The 17,577-nt window shown below is 37.5% G+C and overlaps 1 protein-coding gene and 1 pseudogene across 7 annotated transcripts in view; one reads left to right on the forward strand and one right to left on the reverse strand.

Annotated features, from left to right (window-relative positions):
* SETD5 (SET domain containing 5) overlaps window positions 1-17,577 on the reverse strand; it is an 80,059-nt gene that overhangs the window by 46,879 nt on the left and 15,603 nt on the right. The gene's annotated exons all lie outside the window — the stretch shown is intronic.
* On the forward strand, window positions 13,851-14,357 carry LOC102187720 (annotated as a pseudogene). The gene has a single exon (XR_001297072.2). The product of XR_001297072.2 is annotated as a 60S ribosomal protein L35 pseudogene (transcript).

Raw genomic sequence — 17,577 nt, forward strand, 5'->3', positions numbered from 1 at the left:
AACAACAAATAAGAAAAAAAATGACAGGAGTAAAAAGAGAAATAAATACATGAGTATACAACAGGGGGAAAATGAATGCTCTGGAATTTCAATTTAACTACAATTAGAACACTCCTCCAGAACCCCTAGGAACAGTAATAAATTCTTAGACTCAAAAACACAATCAGCTTGTCTCCCAGTCCTGAGTACTCTTTGAGAAATCACCATTTACCGATACCTACAGTTTCTAAGGAAAAGGCTGTTAAGAACATGCCAGAAACGGTTTATCATTACTCCTGTCTTTTTAATTGGGTTCAGAAATGGTCAATAGTCTCTGTATCTGTCTTTCTGACAGTCTCTTCTCTACGTGACTTGCTGAAAGCACAAGACCCGTGTGGTCTGCCAGGTCACTCTCAGAGGAGACAGACAATAAGTGTTTTAAGAGACTTCAGAAAAAGAAATTGCATCAGCCAGGTGAGCCGGAAGCAGCTGGGAGACAAGAGTCCAATAAACAGCCAATCCGATGAAAGAAACTCAGAACAAATCTGCTTCAGTAATCCTGTGAAGAGGACTGGCAGGAAGAGGAGTGCCGCTTCAGAAAAAGAACAGGCCTCATATGCTTCAGACAGTCTTTGTACTGTGGCTGTGGACCTTGGCCATTCTCCCAGAAATGATGCAATCCTGATGAACAAGATCTGCTGCCAGAGAAACAATTGTTAACAGCCTATGCAGACAGAAACTTAGCCAAGAAGCAGTCTCTGATCAGCTCTCTCCACAAACCACCAGAAAGTCAAATTTCTTCTTAAATTTTGGTCTCTGACAAAGCATGTAAGTGAATATATATTTAGGCATACATCAGCATGCCATTTTCTCAGTGTCCCTTTTTAGTTCCTCTGGTTTTATATATCTATCCTCTATCATTCAATGTGAAATAAAACATTGAGATTGCTTTTATTTTATGAATTCTCATGTTATCACAAAGGTACTTACTTACATTGAAATTTTACACCTTTTTCCTTCATTCTCATAAATATATGTTCTGAGGTATAGTAGCTTTCCTAAGTTTTAAAATCACTTTGAAATTTAGGGCAAAATTATGAGATTTCAGAGTAAAGATAAATTATGCACAATGACTAACTAAGGGCCAGAAAGGTGCATTTTATAGGTATTTTTGAAATTATGTTAAACTCAGTATGTTAAAGTAGGCACGTATTACAGAAAAAGAGATAATCTCTTCCCACTTAGGCTGACATAAAAGGTAGGCTGAGTTACAGTATGCAATGCCCACTTTTCTCCAGGGCAGTGATATCAATCTTTTAAGAGGGGGTAATGATTATTTTCATCCTATTAGCCACAACTTACTATTCTAGAATCAACTTAAATACTCCCTAGATTCACCTCCTAGATCTGGTTTCTTTTTCAGAGCTTTGGCTATCAGGCTGCTAACACAGTATTGTTACTATAAAATTATTAGGATTCTCCTTCACCGGAATACTAAATAAAAGGCTGTATACAAGACAACTCTGTTCTCTAAACTCTTTAGCCAGAAGCCACAATTAACCAGATTTTTTCTTTCTGAAACCAATAAACTTTAAACTGGGGTTCACTAAAAACACAAGCTTCTAAAATGCATTCTGAAACCAATGTGTTCAGTCAAATCTACTATCCTAATATTTAAACTATTAAATAACATTAAATTAAAAATCAACAGATTAACAGAATAACTCTGAAGCAGTAAAAGACTTAACAGGCCAATAAACCCAACTCAGTTAAGAAGAAAACATGTCAGAAAAATTTTCAATAAGGGTTAGTTAAAAGAAAATAACCATTAATTTTAAGATTTAATTTCTGAATCTGATTATTCAAAATTTTGTTATACATATAAGCTGAATTTATTCTTAAATGTTCTTTACTTAAATTTCTTACTTTTGAATGACTAAACAGTAAAAAGAGAAGATGGGGAAAGTATCTGAGAAGACTTTTTGGTGATTATTACCTTCAACTTAATTTTTAAATCACAGAATAATTAAGAATGCAATAAATATACAACTTGTTGTATATAAATGACCAACTTGTTTGAGAACTAATGTGGCAGCTACCTTAGATGCTTATCTTCCATTTCCAATCCAAAGTGAGATACTGAGGAAAAACACTGCCGTTTTACAGCAACATAAAAGCTTTTTATCTTGGGACAAGAAAAAATATGAAAAAATAGTATATTAGGAGTTAGGAAATTTGAGTTCTAACCTACAACTTATTTAATTTGGTGATCTCAGAAAAATAACATTTTACAGATGAACCTAAATTCCTCTAAAATCTTCACTGGGTTTCCTCATGCTCTAAGTTTCTGTGAATCCTGGCACTGACAATTAATGCAATGTGTTAAAAGTCCGTCCTCTCATTGTACAACAGAAAGAATACCTATTCTGCTGACTCAGAGGTGCACACGGATTGGTGTTTGTAGCAAACAAGAATTTAAACGGCTGTAACTTTTAAATATATGTAAACAGAGAGGAGCTGCTATTAATAACCTGAAGATGGCTAAAAATTATTTTCACTCATTTCCAACAGTGTGTATTTCAACTTTCCTACAGTAAAAATGTGAGCAAGGGATATGTGGGAAACATGCAAAAAAAACTAGGAGAGATAAGAAACAAGCATTAGAATAAATAAATAAGAATTAATGGAAAATAACACAAACTCTAAGAAAGAGAGCTCAGAGTTCTGGGGGAAAGTTCACATATTTGGGGTAGTGTAAGTATAAGTTAGGCTTACAATCTGAAGCAAGTTAATACAGGCAAAGGATCTAGAAGTGCAGGGCTGAAGAGAAGAAAAGACAAACGTGTTGTGATAAACTAGAGAGACTGACGAAAGACCATGATTTAGTAATGTAGAGTCAAGATACAGTTTTCCTTTTCTCCCACCTCTTCTCCTTCAACACTTGTTCATCCCCTGGCTCCTTTACCTAAATTTATACTCAATCTAGGGGCAAATGGGCTTGGCACAATAAACTGATGTCTATAAAAGCTCTAAATTTACTAGAATAGGAGGTAATTAAAACCCAGTAAAAAACAAAAAACAAAAACCCTATTTCAGTCCATAGTAAAAATTTCTTTCCCCATGAAAAACTTCATTAACGGTAATACTATAGAGACAAAGACATACTTCATTGTACTTGGGAGGGAGGGGAGGGTGACAGGATAAGAGCACATGGCTGTGAATAATGGAACTACTGCGATCTTAAATTATTTTTAGATTACATTAAGGAAAAAAGTATTTTATTTATAACCCATTTAACAATGGTAAACAGATATTTACTGCGAAACTAACCAAGGATGCAGACTCTTTCTATCCTTAGAAATAATCAATTGGGAAAATTTGAGTTTTTTAAGTATCAAGTAAAGATGATGCCCTCAATGAACTTTGATTTATCTCTTTCAAGAGCTATATTCAAAAGACTTCCTAAAGGTTCTGTTCTATGTTCTACTCCGTAGCCTCTGATCATGCTTTAGAGCCATTTCTACATTAGACTGGAAAAGCACCTCTCCTACTTCTCTGTTTGCCTCCTCCTCTCAATCTTACCTTTTCATTTCCAAACCTTGAAACGGGAACAACGTTTATTTACTCCTGACAAAGTAGGTTACGCACATTTATAAGGCATTAGTTTTATTATTTCCTTAGTTTAAGCAAAATTTCTCTACTTGATAAAAAATTCAGTTTTAAGTTTAGAGTCTAATCCACTATAGATGAAAAAAAACCCCAGAGCTTTAAAAATATTAACTTAGAAGATGCCACATACCCAGTAGTGGAGTACAGAAAGAAAATTAGATACCAACATCGGAATTAAAAAAAAAAATTTTTTTTTCTGGAGGCTGCTGAGTGGCTTGTGGGATTTTAGTTCCCCAATCAGAGAATGAACCCAGGCCCTCTGCAGTGAGAGCATGGAGTCCAAATCACTGGATTGCCAGGGAATTTCCTAAAAGAAATTAAAAAAAAAAATTAAGCACCAGTTGTTACTGGTTCTACGTTAGACAAACAAGTTCAGATCAACATTCCTGGTTCTTGGGAGTTATATTATCTAAATTTGTCAGGGTTTTCTTCATCCATTCATTCAATAACCATGAAGTAACTACTCATATAATTATACTATGTATAAAAACAATGTTAAGAGCTATTTACAAATGTTGCTCTTATTCAACTAGAAAAGGGTAGGTACTCAGTAAAAACTCTTTTGGTTTGCCTGTGTGCCAAGTATTTCATTTTCACAACCATGAAGGGAATAGAAAATCCCAAAGTGTGCCTCTACAATTAATGAGTCATCTTGAAGTGAAAACACCACCCTGCCCCCAAAGAAAGAAAACCCAAGCCACTCCATAGTTTAGCAGTGACACAGAGGAGCACAGAAACAGATTCTTCTGTAATAAATCTTTTAAACTGTTTAGACAAAACTTATCATTGACTGGTCTCATGAAATTTTCTATTAAGAATGATGAATGATGAACAATGGGCAGCAAGAACCTTCAAAACACAAACAGAACCTGACCATACATGTCCTGTGATTATCTGGCTGACGAGGTGCCAAAGTATATGGCAGTAAAGGAATTTAAAGCTTAGTAACTCTGATATGCACAACAGGGATCCTCTCCTGATCAAGAGCCGTATCTTTATTGACTTATAAGTAAAAAGATAAATATCATAATATAACAACATAAATTTTAAGTGCTTTATTTTAAATAAAGTTACAAAATATATTATATAATATAAAATATATTATAAAAATATACAAACATTACAAAAGCATAAAAAGTAGAAGTGAAATTCTCACACAAGTCTAGTTCCCAAAGACGAAAGTGATAACCCTATTGTTCTTTAATCTACCTGGCTCATTTAGTTTTGGACATTTATATGCATAAGTACAAATTTATTTCTCTTAAATGACAACACTGTATTCTATTCTGCAAATCTACTATAATTCAAATCAATCCTCTGCAGGTGGATGTTTAGACTGTTGCTAATTTTCCACAATATACACAATGCTGCACTGAATGCATGTACATATTCCTTTCTGTATACACGTGTATAAACATTTCCTTTGGAGACACTCTTAGAAGTGGAACTACCAAAAGGGCACAAGCATATTTACTAGTGATGCTGAACCACACTCCAGAAAGTTAAAGCCATTTTACACTCCCATAAATGCAGTGGGAAAGCTGTATTTTCTCATAAGTTTCAAAATAATTTCAATTCTAACAATCTTCATACAGTCTCTTCCTTAGAAGAGACTCTCTACTGCCTAAGAGAAAATCCTAAAATGAAAGTTAACTACGAATTCTCAATAATTCAGTGATTCTCAGTTCGGTTGCTCAGACGAGTCCGACTGTGACCCCATGGACTGCAGCACGCAAGGCCTCTCTGCCCATTACAAACTCCCAGACTTTACTCAAACTCATGTCCAATAAGTCGGTAATATCATCCAACCATCTCATTCTCTGTCATCCCCTTCTCCTCCAGTCCTCAATCCTTCCCAGCATCAGGGTCTTTTCAAATGAGTCAGCTCTTTGCATCAGTTGAAGAGCATCAGCATCAGCTTCAGCTTCAGCATCAGTCCTTCTAGTGAATATTCAGGACTGATTTCCTTTACGATGGACTGGTTGTATCTCCTTGCTGTCCAAGGGATTCTCAAGAGGCTTTTCCAACACCACAGTTCAAAAGCATTGATTCTTCCATGCTCAGCTTTCTTTACAGTCCAACTCTACATGACTACTGGAAAAACCATAGCTTTGACTAGACAGACCTTTGTTGGCAAAGTAATGTCTGCTTTTTAATATGCTGTCTAGGTTAGTTGTAACTTTTCTTTCAAGGAGCAAGAGTCTTTTAAGCTCTCCTCTTTCACTTTCATCAAGAGGCTCTTTAGTTCCTCTTCGCTTTCTGCCATAAGGGTGGTGTCATCTGCATATCTGAGGTTATTGGTATTTCTCCTGGAAATCTTGATTCCAGCTTGTGCTTCCTCCAGCCCAGCGTTTCTCATGATGTACTCTGCATATAAGTTAAATAGGTAGGGTGACAATATACAGCCTTGACATACTCCTTTTCCTATTTGGAACCAGTCTGTTGTTCCATGTCCAGTTCTAACTGTTGCTTCCTGACCTGCATACAGGTTTCTCAAGAGGCAGGTCAGGTGGTCTGGTATGCCCATCTCTTTCAGAATTTTCCACAGTTGATTGTGATCCACACAGTCAAAGGCTTTGGCATAGTCAATAAAGCAGAAGTAGATGTTTTTCTGGAACTCTCTTGCTTTTTTGATGATCCAACGGATGTCGGCAATTTGATCTCTGGTTCCTCTGCCTTTTCTAAATCCAGCTTGAACCTCTGCAAGTTCACAGTTCACATACTGTTGAGTGCACTGGATGACCTCTGAAATTCTTTTATACTGAGTAGGAGATCTTAGTTACTTTTTCACTAAATTTGGGCTGGGATATTCAAAGTAAAACTTAGATAAGGTACTATTACGGAACAAAAGTACTTTCTTACAGTTGTCTCATGCTGCTGCTGCTAAGTCGCTTCAGTCATGTCTGACTCTGTGCGACCCCATAGATGGCAGCCCACCAGACTCCCCCGTCCCTGGGATTCTCCAGGCAAGAACACTGGAGTGGGTTGCCATTTCCTTCTCCAATGCATGAAAGCGAAAAGCCAAAGTGAAGTCGCTTGACATGTGCGACTCTTCGCGACCCCATGGACTGCAGCCCTCCAGGCTCCCCATGCCTGGGATCCTCCAGGCAAGAGCACTGGAGTGGGGTGCCATGCCCTTCTCCAATGCATGAAAGTGAAGTCGCTCAGTTGTGTCCGACTCTTCGCGACCCCATGGACTGCAGGCCACCAGGCTCCTCCGTCCCTGGGATCCTCCAGGCAAGAGCACTGGAGTGGGTGCCAAATGAGGCAGAACATCCCTCCCTGTCGCTGTGCTGGCACTGGGACCTGAGAGCCTAGATGAACAGCGATTCTTTCTCCTTTGAAATAGTTCACGAATTGTCTTCTATCCATTCAGCAACTTGATTCAAGGTGGCAATGAACTACTCTCATGGCCTCTGGGTTCTCAACTCTTCATTTTCCCATAATGCTAATCCTTCTAGGGCCTAATTATGGTCATTATCATTCTACTATTAAAACTTAAAATGGCTACCTAATATCTATTGGGTTAGTTCAGACTCTGCCTGAATAAAAGATTGCCTTTGTTAATTAGATATTAACCTTGTTTTTTCCTTTTCTTTCAAAATTTTGTTCACACTACTTGTCTGATATGCTTGTGTTTTTTTTGCACCTTAAAAAAACTTTATTATGAGAAATTTCAAACAAATATAAAACCACAGAAAACCCTGTACTGAACTGATACAGATCCTACCAAGCTTTAATGAACATCCAACTCACAGTCAATCTTATTTATAACCTCTCCTCTTCTACACTATTATTTTAAAGTAAATTCCAGAAATACAAGTAGTATATATTACATCTGCTGAGTAAAGTTGTCCCTTGTTTATTTTAAATATTGTGAGAGTGGTTAGCATATGACGACAGGTGGCAGTGATATGGAAAGACCATCATTTCATTGCAAAAGTGAAAATGGATAAAAAGCTTAATGTAACCCATCAACTGATTTGCTGAGTAATGTTAATACACACATGGCTATGAAAAAATGTCTTTTTTTTTTTTTTAAGAAAAAAATTACTGGGAATTCCCTGGTGGTAGGATTCTGCCTCCACTGGAGGGCACACAGGTTCTATCTCTGGTTGGGGAACTTGGATCCCACAAACCATGTGGCCGCCCCCCCCCCCCAAAAAAAAAAGGACTGAAAGCAATTTTTAAAAAAAGCTTTTGTCACTTATGATTCATTTTATAAAAACTTTTTTGGCTGTATCACAGGGCATGTGGGATCTTGGTGTGCCGCTGCTACCCAACCCCCGTGGACCAAGTCCCCTACAGCAGAAGCCCAGGGAAGTTAAGTCCCTGTATACAATTATTTTTTGATTTGAGTTTGTTGACGATAAGATTTCTTGTGTTCTTGGGAATGCAAGTTTCTCCTTGTAGCAGAGTTAAGCACAAGCAGACACACAAGCCAGTCTGTGACATAGTATTTCTGTAAGTATATGTTATGCACCAATAAGTAAAAATAAGTGAAACCAGAGCATTAAAAAGAGGAGGACTGATTATCCTTCTCTTTATTATCACAGTAGCAGTGGCTCATATCCGAGGTGTTGGCCAGCTGTTCTTAATGAGCCATTTCTTAAGAGTACGAGAACCTTAGAATGATGACAAACTTAGGGTTAAAAAAGCTCACCGACTCAATGAAGACATACTTTACAGTCAAAAAAATTACTCACCAATAATGGTAAGGGTCACAGTACTAACAATGGTGAGCGTCAAAGAAGAGAAACAGGTGGGATGTAGATAGCTGATTCCTACATGAACTACAAAGCAGAGATATCTGATGATCCAGTTAGTGGAAAAGAGGCCCAAATCACTGTCAATGCAAATATATAGCATTAAACATTCTATTACCAAACTACCCGCCATAAACTCTATTGATAACAGTAAAGTTAAACAGGGACGTATCCAGTGGTTTTTTTGTGTGTGTCTAAGCAAAAAACTAGCCTATATTTACTTATACAGTAGGTTACTGAGTAGAAAGCAAGCTCTGGAAAAATAAGTACACTATTTCCCTAGAAGAAGCTGAACATCTCTGGACCAACTAGCTAGTAATTTTTTATGAGGCTCAGAAACGTTATGTATCTGCAAAACATAAAAAATATTTAACTTATGAACTGTAAAACTATTCTCTGGAAATCTTAATATGAAAAATAATTTAAAACCTTGATACAGGGAGTTCCCTGGTGGTTCAATGGGTAGGACTCCTGTGCCTTCACTGCTGAGAGCCTGGGTTCAATTCCTGGCTGGGGAACTAAGATCTTGCAGGCAGTGCAGTGTGGCCAAAATATAAAGAAATAAAAATTAAAACCTTGATAAACCAGTTTCAATAAACACTTCAGTTATACTGGGGCCAAAATTCTCATTCATTAATGGGTGGTGGTGGTTTAGACTCTTGTGACAGCATGACTGTCACTCACCAGGCTCCTCTGTCCATTGGATTCTCCAGGCGAGAACACTGGAGTGGGCTGCCATTTCCTTCTCCAGACAATCTTCCCAAGTCTCCTGCATTGCAGGCAGATTCTTTACTGACTGATGGTGGGGGTTCAGTCCTTAAGTCATGGCTGACTCTTCCAGTTCCATAGCCTGCAGCCCACCAGGCTCCTCTGTCCATGGGATTTCCCAGGAAAGAATAGTGGAGCGGGTTGCCATTTCCTTCTCCAGGGGATCTTCTGGACCTGAGGATCGAACTGGGGTCTCCGACATTGCAAGCAGATTCTTTACCACCGAGCCACCAGGAAGGCCCTCCATTTAGGAATACTTAAATTAGCCCCAGGGCACAGTCAAAGCACTACTTTTAAATGAATACAAAGAGTTTAGTAAATTGCTCCAAATTCTTATGCAAAATATAACCACAACCATAAGCTCTGTTGAAATTCCCGAAGTATTTTACCATCTCTTTCAATCGCCTCTGCCAGTTTTTCGGTACTATCAGAGTCTGACCCTAAGCAAAGCCCAGAATTCCAGCACTGAATCAAGTGGAGAACATGAAGCATCTTAGGTTTTACCCTCCACTTTTCCTTTTTGTTAAAACATCTTCTATTTACAAACTTATTTTTTCCTAAGTAAAATATTCCTAAATATTCAATGCTACTGTTTTTGAATACTGTACATATCCTTTTCTAGTGCTTGATAACCAATATGAAAACTAAAACAAATAAGAAGAAATCCTATGCCCCAGACTTTGATAAATCTCTTGTAGACCACCCCTACTTAAAGAGTAGTGGTTCCCAAATTTGTTGGGCACAGCTTTTTAAAACTGCAAAAATTTTAGGGGTGGAAGAAATGGCTATAGGGGCATCAAAAGTAGAAACTTGCATTTATAAAATAAATGAGCCATGGGGGTATAATCTATAGTACGGTGACTAGTTAATACTGTACTGCAACTTTGAAAGTTGTTAAGAGATCTTAAAAGTTCTCATCAGAGGAAAATTTTATTTAACTATTTAAGGTGAGATGTGTTAACAAGACTTTGTATTCAAATCACTGTGAAATCATTATGCTATTTTGTTGTTCAGTCGCCAAGTTGTGTCTGGTTCTTTGTGACCCCATGGACTGCAGCATGTTAGGCTGCATCATTTTGTACACCTGAAATATGTCAATTTAGTCTCAATTAAAAAACAGCCTAAAAAATGAGGCCATTAGGATGTGCCCTAATTCAATATGACTGGTGTCCTATAAGAGAAAATTTGGATACACAGAGACACACCAGGAACGTGTACACACTGACGAATAACCACATGAAGAGGCAAGAGAGTGACCAACTGCAAGCCAAGGAGAGAGGCTTCAGGAGAAACCACTCCTGCCAACACCTTGATCTCAGTTTTAGCCTCAAAGAAAAGTGCAAAAATTTTAATTGCCATTTAAGAAAATACAGTAAAACAAACAGCAAACATTAGATCTTTTGCAACTGGGGCTAAACAATTTATACTCTGATAAATATATCAGATGATATTTACTAAGTGTGACCCCCCCCAAAAAAAAACGGGAAACAAAGCAGCTCCCTAAGAAGGTGCTGTCCTTTGACCTCTTGGGCCAAACCACCATAAAGCTCCTGGTTAAAGCAGGAAAAAAAAAAAAAAAAAATCACACAGTCCATGGCTCATCAATGAATTTAGTTTCCTAAGAATCCACTAAGACTCAAGTTTGTGTTTCACGTTTTAAAGTCCAACTCTTCCCCTATATGTATATGAAAGCAAGAAGCAAATCCATGCGGCAGGATCTCCATTTGCCTTAATATTAATTTTTAAAAATTCACCTGAGGTATATCTACCTTGTTACTGTTTTTCTAGCAGAATACTTCTTGGCTATTATTTGAGCATACATATTCATTAAATTCCTACCAACTGTGCATTACTGAACTGTTAAAGGAAACAATATTTGTCTGTTTTGAGGGGGACCTACAATGAATGTTTCTTTGGCTATCAGTCTATTACAATGAAAAACAAATCCTAATTTACAAGTCGAATAAGTTTTAAAGATGTTTGGAAGCTGTTTGACACCATTCCTTATTCTACAGAAATTCAATTCCTTTAAGAAGTCTTAGCTGAGTTCTAGCCTTATTATTAATGATTTCCTTTCTTTACTCCCTTTGCAGAAGGTATTTTCTTTGGGAAAAAACTGGTTTACCAAGCAAAACTAAGTGTGCATCTATGTCAATCTGATACAAGCAGGTTTTGATCTCTAGTAGCAAAATTATTTGAATTTTCAAAAATACAAGAACTTCCAGATTCTTTATAAGAAAACAAGTACTGAATACGTCCACAGGTAGGCTCTGTAACAGTTTGCTGCCTGGCCCAACAGGTCAAAGGGGGGCCTTTTTTCAGGCTGAAGAAATCAACCGAGTCAAGTTTTTCTCTTAGGAAGAAATCCTAGGATGTTTATAGTTATTAACCTTTTTGAGGCGTAATCACATTTTTCTGTGAGAATCTTATCAAGCTTATGAACCTTTCCCTCAGAAAAATGCAGAGACAAAACTCAAGGTAAAAATTCCAGGGATTCACAGCCTCTGATCTACACATTTTTCTGCACTGCAGGCAGTCTGGGATAAAGGAAGCCTGTAATTGACTGAATGGTAAATACCCTGGTAAATATCAAGGAAGTCAGAATTTACAATCTGTCTAGTAGGGGACAAAGTCCAATAAAACCTCATCCATTTCCTCTATCCAATTTTAGGCAAACAATCCTACAGGAAAAAGGGGAAAATTACAGACGGACGGCAATACGGAAAGTCAGGAGGAGAGGAAAGGGCGGATTATATTGGTGGAGCCTTCCTTAAGTAATGTAGTATAATGAAAAAAATCCTGGAACCATACAGAGTTGACTCACCTTATTACTACTCGTGCAATCATTGACTGTTCATTTGAGACCACCCTATAACACTACTTTGAGAATGAAGTAAAATAACACTAGTAGAACTTCGCAAGAAATTGGGCCAAAAAGGTAGATCGGGTTTTTCTACTATATCTACAGAAAAATTTGAACTACCCAATCACTTAGCACATTGGTATGCAGAGTTACAATATCAAAGAAGCAAATAGAGGTCAAAAGGAAGACAAACAGGAGCCACTTTCCTGCTTCCAAGGCAATAGTATTTAGTGGAAGAGAGAAATCTACAGTTTGAGTTTTGTTAGTAACTCCCCAAGTCTACTAACGTTAACACTTGCTAACAGTCACAGAATAATTCGCACTCTTAGTCAAATATTCTATTAATTTTCTTAGAGAAATCTTCACTCTCTGGCATTGATGTGCTATTTGTAATATACCCTTTCAGAAATTCACCCATCTTGTAAAATGAAATCTGTATACTGAGTATACTATTAATTTACCCACTTGCTTCCTCAGTCCTGTACAATTCCTGTCAGGAAGAGTTTCCTGAATTCTATAAAGACTTTTAAAAAATATTAAAGTTTTTTTTAGTTCAAAGTCATTATATATCTGTGTAGTCACTCTTGTTTTTACACTGATTGGAAACATCATGTAATAGTCACAAGAGGAACTGGGCTCAAAAGTCAAGTAGCACCAATGGGGAGAAACCAAAACATTTGAGTATGTTACTAACCTTCTTTAACAAGGCTTAAAACAGCCAAGTTGATACGTTTACGTTAACCTTTAAACTTTTTTATTGTGAAAAGTTTCAGACAAGTAATAAAAAGTAAAATTTTACAAGGAACTTCACTTATGTATATCATTTCAACAATTACCAACTCACAGTCAATCTTGTTTCATCTTTCCCCTCTCCTTCATTCTAAAGGAAACACCAGTAACATTATTTTGTTCACAAATATTTCAGCATGCACTGCTAAAAGGTAGAGTCTTTAAAAAAAAGTGCGTGGATTGTAGTTTTGTTTTGGGGGAAAGATCATTGTTTTCTAAAATTTTAACTGGAAAAGAGGTGATTTACAATGTTGTGTTAATTTCAGGTGTACAGCAAAGTTAATCAGTTATTCATATACATATAGCCACTCTTTTTAAGATTCTTTTCCCATACAGGATTACAGAGCACTGAGTCGAGTTACCTTGCTATACAGTAGGTCCTTGTTAGTTAACTATTTTATATGTAGTAGTGTGTATATAGTAATCCCAATCTCCTGATTTATCCCCTACCCCCTCTGGGGGTGGGGAGAGATAATTTTAGCCATTATTTTGTCCCTTCCTAGAACTCCCAATTCCTGTACCTGTCATCCAATCTGAATTTATCATCGCACTTCTCAATCTCACTCTAATGCCAAAGCATCAAAGCAGAACAAAAAAAGAAAAAACTTTCAAAAGAGGGAACCTTCAAAACTCATTTTGCCCTGATACCAAAGCCAGACACCACCCAAATTAACATGATTCACATTAACAAAATGAAGAATAAAAACTGTATGATTATCTCAATAGATGCAGGAAAAGTAGAAAACAACAACAACAAAAAACCAAACTTCTCAACAGATTTGGTACAAATGGAATGTACCTCAACATAATAAAGGCCATGTATGACAAACCCACAGTTAACATCATACTCAATAGAGAAAAGCTAAAGCTAAAAGCTTTTTATTTAAGATAAGGAACAAGACAAAAATTTCCATTCTTATCACTTTTATTGACTAGTGTAAGTCCTAACCAGAGCAACTAGGCAAGAAAAAAGAAAAGGCATCCAAATCAGAAAAGAAGTAGGCCGCTCTATTGACCACGCCCGCCGCCACCCGGCAGCCACCCGGCAGTAGTTGCGGAGGTCAGCCCCGCCCCTTCCTCTTTCCCTCCAAGAAGGCAGCGGAGGCAGACTCTACAGCCATGGCCAAGATTAAGGCTCAAGACCTTCGCGGCAAGAAGGAGGAGGAGCTGCTAAAACAGCTGGAAGACCTGAAGGTGGAGCTGTCCCAGCTGCGCGTGGCCAAAGTGACAGGTGGCACGGCTTCCAAACTCTCGAAGATCCGAGTGGTTCGTAAATCCATTGCCCGTGTACTGACCGTCATTAACCAGACTCAGAAAGAGAACCTCAGGAAATTCTATAAGGGCAAGAAATACAAGCCCCTGGATCTGCGGCCCAAGAAAACACGTGCCATGCACCGCCGGCTCAACAAGCATGAAGAGACCCTGAAGACCAAGCAGCAGCAGCGGAAGGAGCGGCTGTACCCTCTCCGGACGTATGCAGTTAAGGCTTGAGCATCCAGCTGTCAATAAAACAGACCACTGGCTGGCAAAAAAAAGAAAGAAAAGAAGTAAAACCATCTCTTTGCAGATGATGGTGTTACATCTAGAAAACCCTAGAAATTCCACCTAAGTTGTTTAGAATAAACAAATTCAGCAAAGTCATATAATACAAAAATCAACATTTAAAACATCAATTGTTTTATACACTAACAACGAACTACAGGAAAGAGAAATTAAGAAACTATCGCATTTACAAAAACATCAAAAAGGATAAAATAATTTGGAATGAATTCAACCACGTGAAAGATCTGTACAATGAAAACCATAGAACACTGATGAAAGAAACTGAAGACACAAACGAAAAGATAGCTCATGCTCATCAACTGAAATACTGCTAAAAGTGTACATACTCTTCAAAGTGACCAACAGATTCAATGCAATCCCTATCAAAATTCCAAAGGCATTTTTTACTGAACAGCCAAAGCAATCTTGAGAAAGAAGAAATCTGAAGCATCATATTTCCTGATTTCAAACTATATTACAAAATTACAGTACAGTGTTGTCATAAAAAGACATATATATCAGTGGAACAGACTAGAGAGCCCAGAAATAAATGCATACATATATGGCAAACTAATTTTCAGCAACGATATCAAGAATTTATAATGGGGAGAAATTCAGCAAAAGCTATGAATCAGGACTTTTTTTGGATTATCTTTAATTTTGAGAAGCATCTCTGTTACTAGGGCTGTTAAGAATATTTTATAGGCTATGACAGCACATAAGCAACTTAAATGTCCGTAAACAGGTAAATGGATAAAGATACAGTATATATATACTGGAATATCACCCAGCTATGAAAAAGAATGAAATACTGCCATTTGCAGCAAAACGGATGGAGCTAGAGATTATCATACTAAGTCAGACAAAGACAAAATTTTATGGTATCACTTACATGTGGAATTTCAAAAATAGCACAAACTTATCTACAAAACATAAAAAGACTCATAGACATAACAAACAAACTTATGGTTACCAAGGAGAAAAGGGATACAAGGAATAAATTTCTAGTAAATCATTTCAAAATATAAATCAGTTCTTCTAAAGCTGATGATTCTGATGGAATAATTTTTCTTAAAAAGTTTAACTATACAAATCTGCTTAAGTTTGAATTTAACTTTAAATGTAAATTTATACAACAGCATTTTGGTGTTAAATTTTTCTGTAAATTATGGTAGTTGTAAAAGAAACTAAAAGTGGCTCTTTGATTTGCATATAACTAAAATATAAAATAAAAATGCAAGTAATTAAAATTTCATTCATTAAAAAAATACACAATGAGGAAACGATAATCTCTCTTCACCATAAATGGTGTCTGGAAGACAGAATATCCACATGCAAAAGAATGCAACTAGACCCCTATCTTATATCACATAGAAAAATCTACTTAAAATATATTAAAGACATGAATATGAGACCCTGAAACCATACAACTCCTCGAAGAAATGAGGGAGTAAGTTCCTTGACACTGATCTTGCCAGTAAGGTTTTAAAATTAATTCTTATTGGAGTATAGTTGCTTTACAATGCTGTGGTGGTTTCTGCTGTACCACAAAGTGAATCAGTTACACATACATCCACCCTTCTTTACACTGTCTTCTCATTTAGGTCACCAGAGATCACTGAGTGGAATTCTCTTTGCTACACAGTAGTTCTCACTAATGATCTATTTTATATACAGTAGTGCAGACTTGTCGGCTTCTCTGGTGGCTCAGATGGTAAGGAATCCACTTGCAATGCATGAGACCTGGGTTTGCTCCCTGGGTTGGGTAGATCCCCTGGAGGATGGCAACCCACTCCAGTATTTTTGCCTGGAGAATCCCACTGACAGAGGAGCCTGGTGGGCCACAGCCCACAGCATTACAGAGTTGGACATGACTGAGCGACTAGGCATAGCACAGTACATACATGTTAATTCCGATCTCCTAATTCATTCCACCCATTCATCCACTTTTCCCCCTTGGTAACTGTAAGTTTGTTTTTCTACATCTGTGACTATTTCTGCTTTGCAAATTAGTTCATCTGTACCATTTTTCTAGGTTCCACATATAAGTGGTATTATATGATACGCCTCTTTCTGACTTACTTCACTCTGTATGACAATCTTCAGGTCCATCCATGCTGCCATAAATGGCATTATTTTGTTCCTTTTTATGGCTGAGTAATATTCCATTGTATGTGTGTACCATTATCTTATTAAAATTTTTTAAAATTTGACACCAAAGGCCAAGACAACAAGAGCAAAAATAAACAAGTGAGACTAAAACAAACTACAAGCTTCTCCAGAGCAAAAAACCCACCACTGCAACAAGAAGGTATTATGGAATGAGAGAAAATATTTGCAAACCACACAGCTGGTAAGGGGTTAACATAAAAAACATCTGAGGAACACATACAGCTCAACAGCCAAAAAAGAACAACAACAAAAATTCCAGTTAAAAAATAGGCAGGGGCTTTCTTGCTGGTCCACTGGCTAAGACTCCACACTTCCACTGCAGGGGTCCCGAGTTCAATTCAGGTCAGGGAACTGGCTCCCACATGCTGCAACTAAGGATCTTGCATGCCACAAGATCGAGGATTCCGAGTGCCGCAACTAGACCCAGCACGGCCAAGTTAATCAAAAAATTAAAAAAGCAAGGGATCTGAATAGGTACTTTCCTAAGTTCAGTTGCTCAGTCTTGTCCTACTCTTTGTGACCCCATGGACTGCAGCACACCAAGCTTCCCTGCCCATCACCAACTCCTGGAGCTTGCTCAAATTCATGTCCATCGAGTCTGTGATGCCATCCAACCATCTCATCCTGCGTCATCAGAAAAATGACCAACAGATCCTTGAAAAGGTCCTCAATATCACCAATCATCAGGGAAATGCAAACCAAAACGTCAGTAAGACATCATTTCACACCTGTTAGTATGACTATTATCAAAAAGATAAGAGATAATAAATGCTGATGAACATGTGGGAATAAAGCAAACCCCCATGCACTGTTGGGGGGAATGTAAATTGGTGCAACCACTACAGAAAACCATGTGGCAGTCCCTCAAGAAATTAAAAGTAGAACTACCATTTTATTTAGCAATCCCACTTCTGGGGATTATGTCTAAAGGAAACAGAATCACTATCTTCACGAGCTATCTGTACTCTCATGTTCACTGTGGCACTACTTACTATAGCCGAGTTATAGAAACAACCTAAGTGTCTGCTG

The sequence above is a fragment of the Capra hircus genome, chromosome 22, assembly GCF_001704415.2.
Source record: "Capra hircus breed San Clemente chromosome 22, ASM170441v1, whole genome shotgun sequence".
Taxonomy (NCBI): domain Eukaryota; kingdom Metazoa; phylum Chordata; class Mammalia; order Artiodactyla; family Bovidae; genus Capra; species Capra hircus.